Here is a 12,074-nt window from a genome sequence, read left to right as displayed (position 1 = left end):
TGGAGAAGGAAAAATTTTAAGATTTTCTGGACCAGTTTTCTATGGGGAAAAAGAACTTAGGGATGAAATCAAAACTCAACTGTGTTCCATTGTTTAGAACAATAGAAACCGACTCCAACCTGAACTCGATTTACATATTTTGCATATATATCTTACATATTTTGAAGGGTAAAAATAAGTTCTCCGCTTACAGAATGTTCCACCACTACATCACACTCATTGGGATCTCCAACAATTATACTGCCTTCCACATTAATTGAACATAGCTGTTGCACAGCACAAGAATTAATGTTTTTAAGTAAAAAACACTAGGTACATGCCTTATTTTTATTCTTTCATTTCCTCTTAGGGTCAAACGTGCTGCAGAGATATAATAACAATATAAACGTAGGATAACTGGTATCTTGTTGTTATTGTTTTTGTATGTGTGTGTGTTTAACTCCTGACAGCTGAAACACCTCATATATCCTAATATTTAGCAATTGAAGCAGCTGGTTCAGCAGTATTGCTATTGCCCTATACATGCTTATAAGTGTACTTTAGTTTCTCTTGAATTCAATCTGAACTCACTTGGCATAACACTACTGCAGCACTTGACTTGGTCTGCTAGCTGTAAGCTTGTTTAGTGGTGTGATACGTGTGCTTGACCTTACAATGCATGGATATTTTTAAAAAGCTACGTCTTTGCTCAACTCAGACTCTGAAAAGGTAACTTTTTAAGCTTATGAAATGATCATTGTTACATTATAGTTTGTTCAAATTGCAGTCTGGTGGTAGCTTTGTTGTAGTTGGTGGTCTTCAGCAATTGAATACATGAAATCAAAACCCACCCAAGTCCATGAGAAAAGAACATGCGTATCATTTTAATTCCTTCAGTTAGATGTACCTGGTCAATATGGTAAGTTTTACGTGCAAATGAGTGGGTTAAACTATTAGGAATGGCGATTAGCATTTCATGGACTTCGTGTGGGTTCATTTTAAATGCTTGACTTGAGTGGTTTTTTGAATCATATACAAAAACAACAATGTTGGAGTGAGATTACCACTAGTATGATAATACAATATAAAGCACACAGGTATGCATAATGTTGATAAGCATACTGCCATGTAAAATAAACCACACACTTTCCTTGATTAAACCCATTTTTTTTCAAAAGTCACTCTCCAGCAATGAATGTGTTACAAGTGGACTTTTATACATACTGGATTTCAATCAATGTGTTACAAGCCTCAAATCCTGGACTTGGGTGGTTCTTTCATACATGCTATTTTTCACATGCTCAATAGACACAAGAGGATAAATTGGAGTTGGTCTTTCATACATATGACAGGCCTATGTATAGCAACAATTTCCCATACTTAACTCAATTTGACCAAAGTATGGACTTGGGTGGGTTTTGTATTCATATATTGCCCCCTGGCATGCATTGGGGCTACTTATCTGAGATTTTATCACATAAAGTATAATGACTTGCCGCTACAAACAAAATCAGTGTTGCGTCATGTAGTGTCAGTCGACCTGTACCCTCAGCTGTTGTTTTTCCATGGTAACCCAAGATATACAACCACAACCACACTGATACTTCAGAAAATAATTAGACTCTGTTGTCTAGTGACCAGGACTTGTAGATAATTGTTTAACTAGGTTTAACTCCTTGTCAGTTTAATGTAATAAATGTATCCATGTGTGACCATGGCTCAGAGGCAACAGGAAATGGCCCACTTATTGTCTTGAAAGATTCATGTATGTCTTGCTCTAGTAGTTCGAACTTTGAACGTGACAAGTATGTACTACTATTAAAGTATCAACTGGAATCAAATGGAATATCTGTCACTTACACATTATAATGTCAATGTAATGCAGTAGATGTTACCATGTGTGACTGTAATGTCAATGTAATGCAGTAGATGTTACCATGTGTGTAATGTCAATGTAATGCAGCAGATGTTACACTTAAAGACAATAGAATATGACACACCTTTAGTTTAGTCTTAAACAATTCATTCAATTTCCCAAATGAATACCTCTCTCTCAGTTACATATTTAGCTATAGTATTATGCAGTATGTATCAAAATATGTGACCAAAACTTGGAGGCAATAGTAGATGACACAGTTTTTGATGAAAAGGTTGAAAATACAAGTATGTAATATCAAGTATTAACTTAAAATTCTAAGTGAATATCTCTCCCTTATATATTATAATATAATGTAATACATGTTTTCATGTGTGACTACAGCACTAGAAACAAACAGTACATGTAGATGACACTTTCTTATAGTCTTGTTCATTCCTTCGCCCCTTTTAAGTATCAATCGTTTTTTCTTCAAATTCAACACCTCTCACATATTTGCATACATGTTAGTGTAATGTAATATATTTCCATACGTGACCATCACTTAAATGCACCAGTTCTGACACTTTTGTCTTATATATTTATATGTGTGTTGCTCTAGCAGTTGACGATAATACAAAAGTATCAACTTTTTAAAATTCCAAATACATATCTCTCACTTACACATGTGTATTCATAATGTACATGTCGTGTAATATAATACATATGTGACCATTATTTGAAGACACCAGTAAGTTGACACAAAACAGTCTTCCATATTCATATGTGTGTTGTTGTAGTAGTTTGATTTCAAATAATATTATGGGATACCAGGGAAGTACCACTTGCTATAAAAATTGCATAAGGCCTTAAAGCCACATACAACTTATCACATTTCTTTAAACATGTAATTCATCTTAAAACTTGTCATTACAATAATACCTCGTGATTTATAATATTTGTGACACCTTTTATACTACATCAGTTAATCCTTCTTTACCCCATAAGGTTGTGTCACTGAGTTATGCAAGACCCTTTCAATTATTTGTAGTGTCATGCACATATGTGACCGTTCACGGCGAATGAGCCGTAAATTCCTCCCCCGGTCAATTTTGTTTTATTTCATGTTTAACAAATATACATCATAAGCTTTAAAATGGTATATCATTTGACTTCAAACGATACCCAAAAGCGGGGTTATAGTTTGTTAAACTTTGCTCCTTCAACGACATTGAATACGACATTCGTACACATTTTACGCTGTAACTCAGAATACAATTTAGGGAATTTACGGCTCATTCGTGCTGTACGGTCACATATTAGTCTAAATTCTTTGTCAGATTACAGCTTTCCCATAATACATAGAATGATGGAAAGTTGTAAGCAGTCATCCTCTTTTGGGATACAACCTTATCCTCACTTTGAATATTTCCATCCTTAGATTACGCAATTAATACAACTGCACAATGATTACATTCTTTCAAATTACATTGACAACTTAGTGTTTGAAAAACACTGCTCTGTTCATAGTTCAGCTCACAATCTGTCCCAGGTATTGCATTTCTCCACATTTCAAGTTCACTTACATCAAATGATGATGTTTGTAAACTCCTTAAAACCATATAACTTGTAGTTCCCAAAGGGTAATGCAATTATGTCATCTTTCTTTGTATCAGTTTGTTCTCTTGTCAGATCCTTCCAATCGTGTCCTTTCAGTTTAGTTTATATGTCTCCACACTCTGATTACATAAAGTTTTTCAACACTTCTTGAATTTGCTATGGGAGCTGTTGCCCCAAAGGCTTACCAAAGCCCCATTTGTTAACACATATCTTTGTAATAAAGTTACACACACCAACGCTATTGTATGCAATCCTTAAACATCCTGAAAGCTGTCCCTGTAGCGCTATGTTTTCATTATCACATTAACACAATTTTCTACCATTCTTTTGTTCTTGTTTCAGAATTCAACAACCAGTACTAGCACCCTTGTGACTGCCTGTTGTTATACAGATCCTTTTCCTACTGCTCTTTTGCTATGACCGCTGGGCCTATGCATGGCTCTTTTCACGACAACACATTGATTTCTCAGCAGACTCAAAATGACGCAGATGACTAGCAACATGATCTTGACACCTCTGCCATCAGTTACTTGTCCCTATGACAATCGGTCCTTGAGAACACAGGGTTTAGGGGCATGTAGTGATTTGCTGGTGGGGATAAAGTAACTCAATATCAATCAGAATTATCTAGGTTCCACTCTTGGTTTTTGTATATGTAATGAGACTTTTTGGTCTTGTTTTCATGTGTTTGTGGATATCTTAAACAAAATGGTATATCCTCTTCAAATTTGTTCTTCACTTCAGAGAAGATCATTGCTACGGAAGTACATTTACATATTAGGGAATGTTTTGTGTGTTATTTTTGCCAACTTTTCCTTTCACTGTAAACAGCAAATATCACAATCAAGAGGAATTAGTCTTCTGACACCAATGTTGATTAAGAAAACAGTTATATATTCTTTTGTTTGACTTTTGTTTCTTTCTTTTTTTAATTACAGAATCCCTCATTCTTGATAACAAAAAGTCCAATTCTTATGGGTTTTGGCATTGGTAAAGAGTGAGTGACTAAAGAACAAAAATCACAAATTGTGGACATACCCATTCCTCTTGAATGTATCACACTTGTGTTTTCGAAACAACTTCTATTGTAACAAGATCATGGCTTGTGAAGTACTCTTTTTATTGTAATGGTAAAACTAATTTTACCAAATTATGTGTCAAAAGTTGGTAGTTTGTAGAAATAAAATATGAAATAAGTAATCACTGCAGAAAGTTGGCCATTATGGTTACCGGGTGAATACTGTTGTGTTTAAAATGTGTAAATATTTGTGTTAAGCCCACTTCTAATGTGACAAATTGATTTGATATGGTAGTATTCCAAGAAAAGAGAATGGTTAGTGAAACAAGGCCCTATCTGCAATAGCTGTCATGTAGACATTTGGTAATTTCTGCATTCTATAATGTACACCTCTAAAAATAACTCTTGATTACAGTATCAATACTTTATTGGGGCCCTTGAAAGCTGCAACCTATAATAAGTATGAATGGAAACCATACCAAATGTCCATTTTATTTATTTGTGCATGTAATAATTTTCTTCTTGCAAACCACCAAGAAAAGCTGCATTTAATGTATATGACAGATAGGATTGTGACATTTTATATAGAACAGTGGAAACCCTCTGAAATCTGCAGAAATGTACCTTGAACAAATATATCTTACTTTCATGATCAAGCATTTGAAAAGTAATGCCATACTTAGTAGGTTTACTTAATGCTTCAAATTGTCTGAATGACCCATACTTGCCACTTTCAATTTGTTAAATGAATGTAACTAAATTTTCAACAAGATAGAATCCCCTCTTTAATTTTTGTCTGTCTTTATAATCTTGTGTGATAAAATAAAATGTCCCTTTAACCTCCTCTCCAGATCAATTGCAAATCTGAAGATGATAACACTGGTATCCTACTTTCAGTGTAGGAAGATGACACTGGTATCCTACTTTCAGTGTAGGATACACTGGTATCCTACTTTCCAATATCTCTAGCCTTGTTGTAAAGCTATACACTATTTATACCAAGATGTCTGCAGAGAGGACTAATAATAAACGTTGGGTTTTTGTTAAGTGTGTTAGGGAAACATTCCTAGCATTAGCCAGGTAGCCGATATTTTGGTAGTAAAGAGAATGATTGTTTAGGGACTAACACACTATTTCATACCATTTTTTTTTTAAATATAAGAATGTTTTTGCCTTTGACAGTAATTTTAAGTGGTTTATAATTATTTCTATGGTTCTCTGATGGGCGACATAAGCATGGTAAAACCGTGTGCAAACCAATAGGGCCTGAAATGCTAGATGTATATTGTGTATTTATTAAAATATGTGTTAGTTGTACAATATCGATTTTTGTGGATGAATGACCATATTTCTTGTAATGCTGAGATCAATTTTGCAAGTGTGTGGTACCAGGTACTCAAGTCAAAAAATAATTGAGGCTAGCATTTTGGACAAATGTGATAATGTTTGGAAATGAAAGTAGGTCTTTATAATGTGCGCTATTAGGTATTGAGCCATCATAACTGTAGCATATTAAACCAAAACTAAATAAAACAAAAATGTGCCACTCCTGCTTTAACTATAGTGTAAAAACTTAGCGTATTCAAGGTCCTTTTTGTCAGTTTTCATCATTTGTAATAGAAAGATGTGTCATTGGTGAAGACATTTAGTGAAATAAATATGTCATTTTACATGATATATGCATGTCTGATTTGTGTCTCATTTAAGTATTATATTGCTTGATATTGCTAAGTTATATTATAAATAAGTAGCTCATAGGAAAAAAGCAAAATAGGATTGGCCCCTGCAGCATAATTAGGACCCAAATGAACAGTCTGTCAGATTTGCTATTTGGAGTCTTCATTTGAATGTCTATTAGAAACTACATAATGTTTTAGCCATTTGTTTAAACAATCACTCCATGTGGAGACGAACATGGGGCTAGGCGCAAATTAAATGCCCAAAGCCAGGCTAAGAACCTTATAAATTTGTCCATTTGAAACATCTGTCCAACGATGCTGAAATTTCACGTGGTTGCCCCTATACTTTTATGAGATAAAAGCTTTTCAGTGGGGTTCTTTTTTCAAAATGGCCACCAAAATCATACAAGTATTAAGTACATTATGATGAAATTTAAGAAACAGGCGGTCTATGCCCGATTTACCCTACAGCCCCAGCTTAATTTTTAATCACAGAAATGTAAAATTTGTTGAACGTAAACAATTACCCTGTTGCTTGTATGGTCATTGGGTAATTCTGAAGGTCTATTGCCATTTGGTCTAATACCATTTCGCCTAATTCCCGTTTAGTCTATATTCAATTGGTCTTTTACCAGAAAGGCTAATTCATTGCCACTTAGTCTAGTAATCATATAGTCTAATGTCCATTTAGTCCAATATTGTTTAGTCTAATAACCGGTATGTCTACTAATCATATAGTCTAATAACCATTTGGTCTAATACCCGTTTGGCCTAATATCCGTTAGGTCTAATACTCGTATGGTCTAATAACCAGTTAGTCTAATACCATTTCGTCTATTTATTAATAAACTAATTGCCTGTAAGAATAAATGTTGTGTAGACCAAATGGGTATAAGACCATATGGCTATTAGACCTATTGGTTATAGACCAAATGAGTATTAGACTAAATGGTTGTTAGACTAAATGGTTTTAGGACCAAATGGTTATCGGACCAAATGGTTAAAGGACCAAATGATTATTGGATGTAGTGGATATAGACTTAATGGGTTTAGACGAAATGGATGTATACGAAATGGATATTAGATCAAATGGTATTAGACCAAATGGCAAATCCCCATCCTGAATGTTTATTATTCCAAAGGTTTGTAGATTTAAGTATCCGGAAAGTTCATCTATATTTTCAAAAATCACTTAAGGGCTGGGGTATGAACGTTTGGACAGTATTTATTGTGGGACATTAGTGCACATCAGACATATCGAATTGCATTCTGAATGCGAAGAATGTCCTTCTGATATCAAATAATTTTGATTTTTTGAAATTCGCAATGTAATACACATTTTATGGCAAATCATTAAAAATTGATATTTTTGATATTTAACAGTACTCGAAGTAAATTTTATAAATCTGATGATTTATACTTAAAGTGTATCTAGGTGGGATGAGAAGCCGACGATCAATTGAAAATTTTGACCTTTCGTATTGAAGATATGAATTTTTTTGCCCAAAACACCAAAAGAAATTAGGTCTTTTGGGGAAAAAAAATCCACATCTTCAATATGAAAGGTCAAAATTAAACATACACTTTAAGAATATATCATTAGATTTATAAAATTTACTTCGAGGACTATATTATATCAAGAATGTGAAAATATCAAATTTTAATAATTTGTCATAAAATTTGTATTATATCGTGAATTTCAAAAATGAAAATTATTTGATATCAGAAAGACATTCTTCGTATTCAGAATGCAATTCGATATGTCTGATGTGCTTTCATGTCCCACAAAAAATATTGTCGAAACGCTCAAAACGCTCATTCCAGATCCCTTAATATTTTAGCATTTAGAATCACGAGCCCACTGGTGATATCGCGACTCAAATACTAACAAAACATGTTTGCTGCATGTTTCTGTGAAATTTTCATCCCATTTCATGGTTTTATTGCGGTTATTTTATCACTTAAGTCTACTTTTTCCAAAGTTAGCATTTTATGACGTCTAACATTTTCATGCGCAGATATCAATTTTAAAGTTTTAAAAGGAAATGGTTATTGTTACATTATAGTTTTTTCGAATTGCAGTCTGATAGTAGAGTCTTTGTAGTCGGTGGTCTTCAGAAATTGTCCCCTGAATTGAGGGTCACTATCTGATAATTTATCACACAAGTGTAATGACTTGCCGCGACAAACTAAATCACTGTTGTGTCATGTTGTGTCAGTCGATGACATACATTCAGTTCTTGTTGCTCCAAGGTAACCCAAGATATCTAAGGACGTTCATGGAGTAGGAAAAAAATATCCTAAACAACACCACGACCACGCTGATCTCACCGCATTCTAGGCACCAATTATTAATACAGGTCGTGCTATTTTGGTGTCAAGATTTTTACTCAATAGAATAATAAGTAAAAAAAAAATGCGAGGAACATCTTGTGTTCCTTGAAAGTTTTTTCTGTATCAGGGCGTTTTTCTCCTTTTATTCTCGGCTTGTTTTGAGCAAGATGATTTTCTTTCTCTTGGTGGTTTCTTTTGTAAGCACGTTCACCGTGTTAGCGGCTGTTTTCTAAATGTTGTGTCCAAACAGTTGTCTGTTTTTGTAGAGTAACTTCATACATTATTAAAGTTGGATAGAGTAATTATCTGAGATATACGTGTGCTTGACCCTACAATGCATGGATATTTTCCAGAAAATTAAAAGGAAATGATCATTGATACATTACAGTTTGTTTGAATTGCAGTCTGATTGATGATCTGACACTTTATCACATAAAGTATAATGACTTGCCACAACAGACTTAATCACTGTTGTGTCATGTAGTGTCAGTTGACGACAAGTACCCTCAGCTATTGTTGCTCCATGGTAACCCAAGATATCTAAGACATTCAAGTAGTTACAACACCACAACCACACTGATACAACAGAAAATAATTAGACTCTAGTGACAAGGACTTGTCTAGTGACAAGGACTTGTAGATAATTGTTTAACTAGGTTTTACACCTTGTCAGTTTAATGTAATAAATGTATCCATGTGTGACCATGGCTCAGAGGCAACAGGAGATGGCCCACTTATAGTCTTGAAAGATTCATGTATGTCTTGCTCTAGTAGTTCGAACTTTGAAAGTGACAAGTATGTACTACTATTAAAGTATCAACTTGTAAAAATTCCAAATGGAATATCTGTCACTTACCCATTGTAATGTCAATGTAATGCAGTAGATGTTACCATGTGTGTAATGTCAATGTAATGCAGTAGATGTTACCATGTGTGACTATCACTTAAAGGTAATAGAATATGACACACCTTTGGTTTAGTCTTAAACAATTCATTCAATTTCCCAAATGAATACCTCTCTCTTAGCTATTAGTATCATACAGTATGTATCAAAATATATGACCAAAACTTTGAGGCAATAGTAGATGACACAGTTTTTGATGAAAAGGTTGAAAATATATACAAGACTTATGTAATATCAAGTATCAACTTAAAATTCTAAGTGAATATCTGTCCCTTATATATTATAATATAATGTAATACATGTTTCCATGCGTGACTACAGCACTAGAAACAAACAGTACATGTAGATGACACTTTCTTATGGTCTTGTTCATTCCTTTGCCTCTTTTAAGTATCAATCGTTTTTTCTTCAAATTCAACACCTCTCACATATTTGCATACATGTTAGTGTTACGAACATATTTCCATATGTGACCATCACTTAAATGCACCAGTTCTGACACTTTTGTCTTATATATTTATATGTGTGTTGCTCTAGCAGCTGAAGATAATACAAAGTATCAACTTTTTAAAATTCCAAATACATATCTCTCACTTACACATGTGTATTTATAATGTACATAATGTCGTGTAATATAATATGTGATCATTACTTGAAGACACCAGTTAGTTGACACACTTTTACAGTCTTCCATATTCATATGTGTGTTGTTGTAGTAGTTTGATTTCAAATACGGGATACCAGGGAAGTGCCACTTGCCATAAAAATTGCATAAGGCCTTAAAGCCACATACAACTTATCATATTTCTTTAAACATGTAACCCATCTTAAAACTTTTCATTACAATAATACGTTGTGATTTATAAAATTTGTGACACCTTTTATACTTTATCATCAGTTAATCCTTCTTTACCCCATAAGGTTGTGTCACTGAGTTATACAAGACCCTTTCAATCATTTGTAGTGTCATGCACATATTTGTCTCAATTCCTTCTCAGATTACAGCTTTCTCACAATACATAGAATGATAGAAAGTTGTAAGCAGTCATCCTCTTTTGGGATACAACCTTATCCTCACTTTGAATATTTCCATCCTTAGATTACACAATTAATACAACAATGATTACATTCCTTCAAATTACATTGACAACCCTTCACTTAGAGTTGGAAAAACACTCTGCTCTGTTCATAGTTCAGCTCACAATCAGTCCCAGGTATTGCATTTCTCCACATTTGAAGTAGTTCACTTACATCAAATGATGATGTCGGTAAACTCCTTAAAACCATATAACTTGTAGTTCCCAAAGGGTAATGCAATTATATCATCTTTCTTTGTGTCAGTTTGTTCTCTTGTCATATCTTTACAATCTTGTCCTTTCATTTTAGTTTACATGTCTCCACACTCGGATTACATAAAGGGATTATTTTTCAACACTTCTTGAATTTGCTATGGGAGCTGTTGCCCCCAAAGGCTTACCAAAGCCCCGTTTGTTAACACATATCTTTGTAACAAAGTTACACACACCAACGCTATTGTATGCAATCCTTAAACATCCTGAAAGCTGCCCCTATAGCGCTATGTTTTCATTATCACATTAACACAATTTTCTACCATTCTTTTGTTCTTGTTTCAGAATTCAACAACCAGTACTAGCACCCTTGTGACTGCCTCTTGTTATACAGATCCTTTTCCTACCGCTCTTTTGCTATGACCGCTGGGCCTGTGCATGGCTCTTTTCACGACAACACATTGATTTCTCAGCGGACCCAAAATGACACCGATGAATAGCAACATGATCTTGACACCTCTGCCATCAGTTACTTGTCGCTATGACAATCGGTCCTTGAGAACACAGGGTTTAGGGGCATGTAGTGATTTGCTGGTGGGGATAAAGTAACTCCATATCAATCAGAATTATCTAGATTCCACTCTTGGTTTTTGTATATGTAATGAGACTTTTTGGTCTTGTTTTCATGTGTTTGTGGATATCTACAACAAAATGGTATCTTCTTCAAATTTGTTCTTCACTTCAGAGAAGATCATTGCTACGGAAGTGCATTTTATATTAGGGAATGTTTTGTGTGTTATTTTTGCCAACTTTTCCTTTCACTGTAAACAGCAAATATCACAATCAAGAGGAATTAGTCTTCTGACACCAATGTTGATTAAGAAAACAGTTATATATTCTTTTGTTTAACTTTTGTTTCTTTCTTTTTTTAATTACAGAATCCCTCATTCTTGATAACAAAAAGTCCAATTCTTATGGGATTTTGGCAATGGTAAAGAGTGAGTGACTAAAGAACAAAAATCACAAATTGTAGACATTATACCCATTCCTCTTGATTGTATCACTCATGTGTTTTTTCATAATTGAAACAACTTCTATTTTAACAAGATCATGGAGTACTCTTTTTATTGTAATGGTAAAACTAATTTTACCAAATTATGTGTCAAAAGTTGGTAGTTTGTAGAAATAAAATATGAAATAAGTAATCACTGCAGAAAGTTGGCCATTATGGTTACCAGGTGAATACTGTTGTTGTGTTTAAAATGTGTAAATATTTGTGTTAAGCCCATTTCTAATGTGACAAATTGATTTGATATGGTAGTATTCCAAGAAAAGAGAATGATTAGTGAAACAAGGCCCTATCTGCAATAGCTGTCATGTAGACATTTGGTAATTT

This window comes from Amphiura filiformis, chromosome 20 (assembly GCF_039555335.1).
Source record: "Amphiura filiformis chromosome 20, Afil_fr2py, whole genome shotgun sequence".
NCBI lineage: Eukaryota > Metazoa > Echinodermata > Ophiuroidea > Amphilepidida > Amphiuridae > Amphiura > Amphiura filiformis.
Note: the sequence above shows the minus strand (reverse complement) of the source record.